We start from the raw sequence: 9,331 nt of genomic DNA, 5'->3' as shown, positions 1-9,331 counted from the left end.
GGCGGCCAGAGCCCCGCAGGGGAAAAGGGCGAGGCGCAGCGCAGGCTCCCGCACCCTCCTGCCTGCCTGCCGAGCGACGGGGACGGGTGAGCCGCCGCTGCTGCTGCTGCTGTCCGGCGGGGAGAGCCGGGGCCTGCGCCCCCCCGGGGCCGCGCCCCGCTGCCCGGCAGCCGGGCCGTAAACAAATGGCGGCCCGGCGGGGGCTCGAGCGCCCGGGGCGGCTCCTCGCAGCCGCTGACAGCTCCGGCCGGGGCGGGCCGCGGGTGGCTCGGTGTGCGGCTCCGCCGGGTCCCCTCCGCCCCGCCCGCCCCCCGATCCCCGCGGGCCGGAGCGCCGGGGCTGTGCCGGCCGGGCCCGGCCGGGCCGGGCCATGTAGGGTGGCCGAGGCGGCCCCGCCCCTTCGCCGCCCCGGCTCTGGGCTCACGGGCGGCGGCGTCGGACCGAGCGCTGCCGCTGCTGCTTCCTATGACCCCAGTGCTGCCAGCGCTGACGGGGTGTCGCGATAGCACGTGGGGAGGGCATAGGGCCGGGGGCTCCCTGGTGCTGTGGAGACCGCAGTCGGAGAGGCTCCTTTCTGCGTGGAAGGAGAGGGGAAGAGAGCAGATGATCTAGAGGTATTCCTGAAAATCTTCTCTAATGCCCCGTGTTCGTGTTATTTCGAGTAGGTGTGCTCAGACCATGCAGGAGGTGGTGTTTTGACTCTTTTCCAAATTCCTTTTTTTTTACGGCTGTTGTTGACGTGCAGTGGAACCTTTGTTTCCCTCCTTTATGAAGGTAAAGAACGTTACGTGGTTGCACTCTCGTAACCCCACGGATCGGCAATCAGAAGCACACGGGGAGATGACAGCAGCTTGTTGAACGGCTCGCGTGTTGGAACAGTTTGTGTGGCCTCACTTCCAAAAGTTCTAGCGCCGCTGTTGTTTGCAGCAGGTCTTCAGAATTCTTAAGGGAAACAACCCGTGGGCTGGAGAGACGGCTTTCTTTTGTTCTATAAAGCTCTACTCGGATTTGGCTGAGGAGCTTTACATAATCCTTGTTTCCCATGTTGTTAATATGCCAAAATAAGTGTGTGTTAGCATACTAGTCCAAACCCAGGCCTGTGCTCCTGTAGTAACAGCATCACCTTGCTTGTGCTAGTACTGAAGGCAAGATGCCTTCCTCTGCTTTCTGTAGAATTGGTGTGTAGTACTTGATGGTTAAGTCCTTTCCCTGGTCAGCTGCTGCCTTCTGCTGCATGTTGATGTCATACACCTTAACTTGTGCTGTGATTTGGATGGTTAAGGTTCTTGCATCTCTTTTGATGAGAATCTAGTTATGCTTATTTATGATCTTCCCCCTGCACCCCTCTCCCAGAAGTCCAAAATATATTATTAGAAGAACTTTGCTTGGTAAGCAAGTTGAGTACTGGAAGACTGAAAAGTACACTGATAACTTTACTCTGTTTCCGACTCTGTATGCATGTAAATATCTGTGTGTAATTTCTGCATAGCAGTCAAATTTCATCCAGAGAAGAAGTAGATTAAAAGGGTGAATGGGGGTTGTATTGCAAGCTGAGACTTTTTGTTGGGTCTCTTGCCTCATTTTCTTCCAAAGTTAGAAGGTGTTAGAGAACAGGAGAATCCCAGCAGAATGGGCAAAAGTTATGCAAAAGCAGTGTTTTTACTCTGATGCCTGAACATTCTTTCTTTTGCACTAAATTCTGCATTTATTCAATTAGCTTCTTAAATTTGGATTATATTTCCCTTGCCTTTGATGTTAGAAGTCTAATGGGCAAAATAAGTGCTGAGTTTAACAAGCAATATCTGGTTGGAAGCTTTCTGGACAAGAGTTCTGCATGTTTTTGGACAGCCAGGTTTTTAGGTCCTGAAGAGAGTGTCTTGTAGTCTACAACTTTCTGAAGAAGAAAGCATATGGCTCTTAGTCTTCAAGTGAGTTCCTGTAGCTGCTGTAGATTTCAGGTCTGTAAAAAACCTCTGCTTTGCATTCAGTCCAATTGAACTAAAATAGCAAAAATTCCCTCATATCAATAGATCTGTTTCTTTGGTGAGCTCTGTCTCAACTGAGTCAAAGGCTCTTTGCCCCTAGCAATGAGATCCAGTGGTACAGAGATGGGAGCAGGGAATCATTTGTCATCATTATACTGGTGGCAATTTCCCTTCAGTTTCCTTATCTGCATAATAAGAATAAAGATAATGTATCTGTTGGTGAGATGGTTAGATTGTGTAAGGGATGCTAAGTATTCCTGAACAGACCTCAAATAAAGAAGTAGAAGACCTCAAATTATTGAAGGTCACAGAGAAATCTGTGTAAGCTCTCTTAAGTGTCTGAGCAGTATCTATTCTCAATATTGAATGAAGGAAAAAGGCTGAAAAATCTTGTAATATTAACTGCTCTGAAACAGGCCAAGGGAGTTAAAATGGCAGGGGAGTTCTAGATTCTGATGTACTTTGCAGGCTTTTTCATAGTTTCTGAGGTGACACTTGATGTCTTGTAATTTTATTGTAATTTGTTAATGCTACTTGAAGCTACAGTACCCTGCAAACCCTTACAGTCAGCAGAACATCAATTGAGTAGAGTGTGCTGTTTCTTACCAATGCCCAATGTTGATCTAAGCTCTTAATGTGAAATCATGATGAAAGCATGATAGGTTTAAACTTAAGTCATGAGAACAAGAGGCATGGTGAGGTAAAGTTTTAAGTGGTGTAGTTACAGCTCTTCATACAAAACTTTAGGTAGTGGTTCAGGCCGATTGTGATACCTGGTTCAGACTTGGTTATGGAGATGCTGGAAGGTGGGTGGTGTTTTGTTTGTTGAAGTTCAGGCTTTTATTTGTCAATTTTGAAGCATCTCTAGTAGAAATTGCAGTTTTCTGAAACTCCTATTTGACAGAGAAATTTGTTGGAGTGATAGATTCATTGCAAATAGGATCTTTGTATGAATGTGCTTTACTGACATAGCTGTAATGCTTTTACAAAACCTTGTTTTGGCTGAGTCACTATTGTCATCGGATAAGGAATGTGTTTGGATAGGAATGTTCAGCTGGAGTCTTTGGGGAAAAAGAAATAGCATCAAGCTTGTTGGCATTTGGAAAATGCAGTCTAAATTATATTAGAGATAAATTGATGACTCACTGTATGTCCTAAAACCCTGCACAAACTTGTAGTGAAGATGTTTGTGTTTTCCAGTTCTTCATTCATGTTAGAAACATATTGAAAGAGCTAGTATAATATGCTCATTATGAAATATATTCCCAGATTTCTGTCATCAACTATTTGAGATAGGTGAGGTTTTGTTGAGACAGTAGTGGTGTTTTTTTTAAACTATCTGTTTTTTTACTGTTTCTCTTGTGTTTAAAACTAAGTAGCTTGGAAGGGGAAAAGGCCTAACAGTTGCTGCAAAGAATGTATTTCATTTGATAAGAAAGTGAAATACCCGAAAATAGAATAGGTTAAAGTTGTTAAAATGGTCTCTCTTGTTCTCATAATCTTCTTCTATTTTGAATTTTTCAAAACATTTTGGGACAAACTCCCTCATTTCTACTTTAGTGTAATCTGATGAGGTATGTGTATATGGATGTCTGTTAAATTGTTTTGTGTACTTTCTATTTTGCTGTATATTGGTCAGGACATTGTCTACTAACAAGGATGTATTTTTAATAGAAAAAATAACTTTATATGTACAGAATACATGACATGTGCATTTCAGTCTGGTATGTTGGAGAGAAGTTGCATTCATGGTCCATTTACTTTAAAGTTCTTTTCTTATTTTGCTATGGGAACTGGTTAAACTTGTGTAGAAAGACCTGAAACAGTGTATTAATGACATTCTTGGCCCAATTTCTGTAAATATGCAGAGGTCAGGAATTCTTTGGCAGCATGTATGAATTAAAATATTACATAAGAAGAATTTATTTTTTCTTTTGAGTGGTTAAAACCACCTCCTGCAATACAGAATGCATTATTTTTTACAGTAGTTCTGTTTCTGATTTCTGAAAAATGGCTTATTTTCTTTCCTGTTTTCCTGAAGGATTTGTGAGTTGAAATTGGGGGATAAGAATATCATTGTTCCTTTGGGCATATCACCTCAGTTCCACCTCTGTTAAGTTTTAGTGATAATCCTTGGGTATGAACACAAGGAAGAAGCAGCTTGTTACAGTAAAAAGTTTTTTAATAGTAAGCAACTGCTTAATAAGTTCTCATATGAAGACTGAAGATGGACGGATTATAACTAGACTAAAATGCAGTTTGTAAAAGAATCAAACTTTAAGTTTATTTATTTATTTTAGTTCTCCAGCTGTTGTAATCTTTCATTCAAGTTTGTTTTTTTTCCTGAAGTGGTCAAAGCAATGAATTAAGTGTGGTAGGTCAGAATAATAACTTTTAATAATCGCTTATAGCATTAAGTGTAATGAAGTGACTAACAGCTATCAGTAAGCTAAAATAACAGAACTTAGGTTGCTCTTGGGAAGTCTGTTAAAAACTTGTTTATATTTCTATAAAGTCTGCAAAAAATTTCAGCATTTGTAGCTCCATGTAGTGTAAGCACATGACCTTTCCAGGGGATTGTACATATGGAAAGCAATTTCTACACCTGAAATGAAATCTTACTTATGATCTCATTTCTTTCAGAGTCTGCAGCAATTGAGGAGTCACACTGTGCTCAAGTTCAGAAGTGCTTTACACATGAAATCTACTGGCTCTGTGGCTGATTCTGCCCTGTCACCATCTCAACAGGTAGAGTGCTTCTGTGCCTGAGCCATTCAGCAAGCGTAGCTGTTCCTCATGCAGTTGTCCTGTGTCAGTGTGTGGCCAAAGGCACATTGAAGCCTAGGGGTTTCCTCTCTGGGGAATGTGTCAAGGAAGCAAGAATGCATGGCAGATCTGTCACAAAAGTACTCTAAGGAAAAGCCTAGTAGTTTTGGTTTTGATTTTTAACACTTACTGAGTTTAACAGGGATAGAAGAAAGTATTCTGTCATTTCATCAGAGCTTCTATTCTAAAATGGAACAAAGCCAGACACATAGGGCATCTATGGAGGGTCCACTTCAGTCAAATCAGTGTTTTGCTTTGGGTCATTTTCCCATAATTTGTTTGTGAGGGGGATAGGTAACTTAAATTTATGCTTAAAAAAGCAGTTAGTATATATTTCATCAGTGCTAGACCACTGATATAACTTGAATCTTTCCAGAAGTATGTGTCCCCCTGAATTTTTTCCCTTGCAGTAAGAAGCCATGTTTTGAGCATGAACTTTTTCTGCCTCTTTTGTGTAATAAATTAGAGTGTAGACTATGATCATAATGATCCAAGTAGCATCTTACTTATATAGTAGTTCGGGCTTTAGTAATTGGAGCTTCTTCTCATGTTTTCAGTGTTTAACAAAAAAGTAATGTTGACTCATTCTAATATGTTCAGTATATGCCGTCACTACCAGTCAGGGAGGATGCTCTCTTCTTTGTTGTGGATGAATTTATGTATGAGAATCCAGTGAACACTCATCTATCCAACTGTTTTGAATACAGTTTTAACTTCCCTGATCTCCCTACTTGTAACAGAAATCAGGGTTGTCTTGATGAACTCTGGGGTGGGAGCAGCAATTAGTATCTCATAAGGTCAAAGTTGGGCATCTGAAAGAGAAGTTCCTGAGAGAAACCGGGGTAAAAGATGGAAGATTCAGAAGTATGGCAGTCTCTTCTAGTGTCCAGAAGAAAAGGGAACTTTTTAGCGTGGTTTGCATATATTTGCTTGTGGGTGGATTTGGATGCTCCTGGGAGTTTAAACCTGTAGTACAGCTTGTGTGTCTCTATGCTTCTACTTCCTTGAACCAGTAATTTAAGAACCTGCTTGCCTATTTACTTGAATTTGATAGAAGAGTGTCAAAGGTAGCTGAGCTTTATAGGTTGGTGAATAAAAGGTGGCTGAGTAATGGAGAGTTCCAATAGCAGTAATGGTTGCTGTGATTTCCTGTCTTATTGGCACCAAAGAATTCAGGTAGGGGAGAGTAAGCAAGCAGGCTTTGGGTTTGATAATACTAAGTACAGCTCTTGTGGTGTAGAAGAAAGTGAGAGCTCTTGCAGCTGAAGCACTGTGTAGTGTCTGAAACATTTATTATGCTATTTTAATGTTTGTGTTATAACAGCAACTGAAAATCATGTGGCAGTAGCAGCTGGAATTTTAATCCTTTTAATTATGACAGATTTTCAAAGCATGTTCCGGCTGATTTGGTCAGCTGACTGTATAGTATGTACAATAACATCAAGTGATTGCACAAATTCTGACAGCAGTGGTCACCTCACTGGAACGGGATGTATTTTTAGGTTTCTCTGCTAGTAACAGTCAAGTGTGTGTACTTAAGCACACTGAACTGAACTGAAGTTAGTTGCTGACACTACACTATTAGAAAAGGACAGCTGTTCCTCCTTGCTGTAGTCATTGATCTGACACTATCTTCTCACCATATTGTGACAAGGAACACAGTGAGATATAAACACTGTAAATACTACTGGTACATGTTTTAGTGACATGTATTTTTCTTTAGGTCAGCAATGACATTCTTTGTTAGCCCTTTCAGTTTGCTGTATTAGAGAAAATGAAAGGACTTTGTTACCTCCAGCAAGAATTTTCTTTATCTCCCCTTTACCCAACAGTTTTTTCCTTTACAAAGCAGTATTTGGGAAGAGGGTGGTTCCTGTTCTCCGTGTAGTACTAATGGTATATTGGTTATGGTTATTTAAAGGAAAATTATTCATATGTGGATGCTCTTAATCTGTGAATCAAAGAGGTGCTAAGTTCTGTGGTTCAGAAAGTTAGCTTACAAAATAGTGAGTCATGGCCATTTGTTGATTAATGAATGTGCTAATTCTTGAGGTCTTATCCATTTACTTCACCAGTTTGATAGGGTTGTTTGGTTTTTTTTTCCCTTTAGACTTAATTTGCAATTTGATAATTGAATTATATCAGAAGCCTTAACTAGTTTAAGCAGTCCAGGAACTCATGACTGCCCAAAACAGCTGTTGAGTAATATGTAATATGTAATATATTTAAAGAAACTTTGTAGTAACCTGTAAGTAAAATGTGACATTCTGACTAAATTGAAGTTCTACACCAGGTGCTGTGGAGTTAACTTGTATAAGCAGAACACAGAATTTTATGACTGTTCTGCTGATTGTCTACTGATGTCTGAAGAGATTCTAAATTATGTATTTAGATAAGGAGCCAAAGGATTTGAATTTTAAGATAAATGGCAACTAACATCAAACTTCCTGGTGACCAGTAAAATTCTTATTTATGGAAACTGAGGGAATAGGTCACTTCAGCTGCTTAACTGATTTGTGTCTGTAACCACCTCTTTATGAAAACAACGTGAAGCATCTCTTATAGAACAAGTTAGCATCTAACTATTGATAAGACTAGATATTTTAGTGTCTGCTTTGGCTTTCATATCATGTCTGTTACTGATACATGATGTTTTCACCAGATTTTGTTTCCTTTTTGCACACTTCACTTGTCATTTGCTTGTATGAAATCATTAAGTTTTGATGAATATTAGCTTTTGTGTGAAGGAGTTCAGGAGCCTGAGAAAAGCCAGTATCATCCTGCAACTCGGGTTTCACAATCTGACTTGTAAAAAACCAAGATAGTGTGCTGGGGAGGAGGATGTTTTACTGTCTTAATAGAATGTTCTGTGTAAGCTCACATAGGCTATTTAAAGATAGTATTTAATACTGGTTGACTAATTTAGGGTATGTCTACAGAAATGGTGCAGGCAAATAGGAGCTCAGTTTGGCTGGGTTCTGAGCTGCTGCATGTGGGCCAGTTTTGGCCTAGAAGCAGTAGAATAGTGCTGGCTTAGCAGCAGTGTGTGTGTTACCTAACACACCTGCCCACTCCTCTGCAAGTGGCTCACTTCTGGCCAGCTTAAAGTGAGCAGGGTGCAGAGCTTTTTGCAAAGTATGTAAACAATATATTTTTTAAAATTTTTTATTTTAAATCATAATTGTGGCTAATTGATTAAATTAAGCTTTACTACTACCAGGCTGTTGCTTTAAGGGAGCAAGACTGTTTAGATACATGAAACAAGGGCTGGGGTCTCTAGGGGCTCCTGCATTATAAACTAGCAATTTTTTTTTTAAATGCTGTTTTCATTTTGTCTTATGCACTTTAAAATACACACATAACCTGAGAGCTTCCTTTTGATCTCTGCTCACCTGTTGACTTGAAGAAGGCTACAGTGTGGTTTCAGTACTGATGCAAAGTTCTGAGATTTTCTTTAGTCTAGCAATAGGCTGCTGTATTTGGCAAGAATTAAGTTAGAGAGGGCTTTGCTGGAAGAACTAAAAATATCTTCAGAGAAGTTAAATAATTTTCTCTTTTTCATTCTTTAGTAAACATGTTTCAGCTTTTTGTAGTGGATGCTATCTGACTTAATTTGCACATTGAAAGCAGGTTGTGTGCCAGAAAGGTTTGTGAAAATGTTTGGCAAGTCAGTCAGTCACTGAATCCAGTGACTGACGCACTTGACAATTTATTTGAAACTCACTTGTTACTCAGTATATAAATGCTAAGGTATGGTGCGGGAAATTCAGCTGTGTTTTGCCTGCTAAGTGTAGCACATATGCTTCTTTGTTAGAAGTGTTCAGGAGAGTGGGTGGCTAAAATATTTAAGTCATCCAAATTACGACGGATGGGGGGGTGAGGACTGATTGCTGCTTAAAGTTGGCATGAATTTCAAAGCATTATAAAAGAATAGAAGTGAGTGAAGTGTCACATAGATTTCTATTTAAATGCTTTATATAAAGTGGAGTGTCTAAAAGGCAGTTTGTTTCTTTTTACTGTCAGTTTGAACAGAAGGAATAATACTAAGCAGTTTTATTTTTTCAGTTTAGAGTAATTTTAATGTAAGAAGCCTTAATGCATTAAAACAGAAGTATTCAGTCTGAAGACAATGCATGAGAGCATTTGTTAGCCAGCAGAATAAGGAACTCTGTCTATCAATCTTAAACTATTTCAGTATTTTATTTCTCAAGAAAATTACTAGAGGATGGGAAAGTAAGGAAGAGATGAAACTGAGCAATGGATTTTTTAAACAGTATTTTGAGATTTTGCTCTGCACAAGTCATTCTCTGATATTTCTGAACTTTAATCCCTACTAGTATCACTGCTGAGAGGGAGTTTGTTGGAGCACAGAGGAGAGCTTGATCACTTGTGTGGGCCTGCACTCCAGCAAATAAGTCGTTCCAGAGTTTCTCAAAGTATTGTACAAAGATGCAAAGTTTACTCTTCTCTTTCCTTTCTCCCTTTTTTCCCTTCTTTCTCCCTTTTTTCCCTTCTTTCTC

At 40.1% G+C, this 9,331-nt stretch overlaps 1 protein-coding gene across 9 annotated transcripts in view; it reads left to right on the top strand.

The window, feature by feature from the left end:
* Positions 1 to 9,331, top strand: part of FBXO30 (F-box protein 30) — a 33,270-nt gene continuing 23,939 nt past the window's right edge. For 2 of the 9 annotated variants that reach the window (XR_003534892.1, XM_027687365.1), the window contains exons 1-2: positions 1 to 86; positions 4,629 to 4,733. The gene's annotated coding sequence lies outside the window, so the exon portion shown is untranslated. The other 7 variants (XM_027687387.1, XM_027687406.1, XM_027687382.1 and 4 more) reach the window with 7 other exon arrangements.

The sequence above is a fragment of the Neopelma chrysocephalum genome, unplaced genomic scaffold (assembly GCF_003984885.1).
Source record: "Neopelma chrysocephalum unplaced genomic scaffold, ASM398488v2 Primary Assembly neopelma1_23, whole genome shotgun sequence".
NCBI lineage: Eukaryota > Metazoa > Chordata > Aves > Passeriformes > Pipridae > Neopelma > Neopelma chrysocephalum.
The sequence above is the reverse complement of the archived record's forward strand: the minus strand, read 5'-3'. Positions and strand labels throughout refer to the sequence as shown.